Below are 932 nucleotides of genomic sequence, written 5' to 3' on the forward strand. Positions count from 1 at the left end.
GCTCTAACATAAAAAATACATAACCAACTAAAATATTCTTAACGAATTAGAATATATACAGAGATTTCTATACACCCCCCTCAGAACAATTAACCCCAACTCTGAAAGTCACACGAGAGCACACACAAACAATAGACATAAGCTTTCAAGGGATTAAATGGAAAGTAAGCTCCCCCAAAGAAGATAAGATATTGTTGAAGGACTTACCAACTCAACAAGCCAAACTCAGTAATCGTCGCACGTAAAGACATTAACGTCACGCCAACCTCTTAAAGCCATTCAACATCATACGTTCTGGATTACTTTATACAAGATATATTCCAACGATTCTGAAATGGAAATTTATCAAGCTCAGAAGCCAGCTAATACCGCAAGCAACGATTTGTGAATTTATCTTTCGAAATTTATTGGTTTATTACTATAGATATTTGTAGCAAAGGCAATTGATGAGATATTATTTTTCAACTGGTAGACATAGCGCTAAAGCATCATGGCGGTAAAAGGAATAGTAAATTTTATCAAAAGCGTTTGGGCAATACAGCCCAGCGCTGGGGCCGGTGAGGCCTTTCAAACCCGAAGGGTAACAGAGAAAACCCTAAAGTTATACAATAAAATTGAATAAAAGAAGTTTGACAGTAAGATGGAATAATGGAAACGGGAAGAGAGAGAGAGAGAGAGAGAGAGAGAGAGAGAGAGAGAGAGAGAGAGAGAGAGAGAGAGAGAGAACCCTTCAGTAACGCCTACAGTGCACCTCGTGGGGTGCATTGACGTCGCTATCCCCCTTTCACTATAGTCAATTTATTTTAATGAGGCGCATATGCACCGACTCGCAGTGGTGCCCTTTTAGCTCGGAAAAGTTTCCTGATATCTGATTGGTTAGAATTATCTCGTCCAACCAATGAGTGATCAGGAAACTTTTCCGAGAGAAAAGG

At 39.5% G+C, this 932-nt stretch overlaps 1 protein-coding gene across 1 annotated transcript in view; it reads right to left on the bottom strand.

Moving 5' to 3' along the window:
• LOC137653620 (inositol polyphosphate-4-phosphatase type I A) overlaps window positions 1-325 on the bottom strand; it is a 186,100-nt gene extending 185,775 nt beyond the window's left edge. The window contains exon 1 of the mRNA XM_068387179.1: window positions 208-325. The gene's annotated coding sequence lies outside the window, so the exon portion shown is untranslated. The remainder of the gene's footprint in view (window positions 1-207) is intronic.
• Window positions 326-932: the final 607 nt, after the last annotated feature.

This window comes from Palaemon carinicauda, chromosome 14, assembly GCF_036898095.1.
Source record: "Palaemon carinicauda isolate YSFRI2023 chromosome 14, ASM3689809v2, whole genome shotgun sequence".
NCBI lineage: Eukaryota > Metazoa > Arthropoda > Malacostraca > Decapoda > Palaemonidae > Palaemon > Palaemon carinicauda.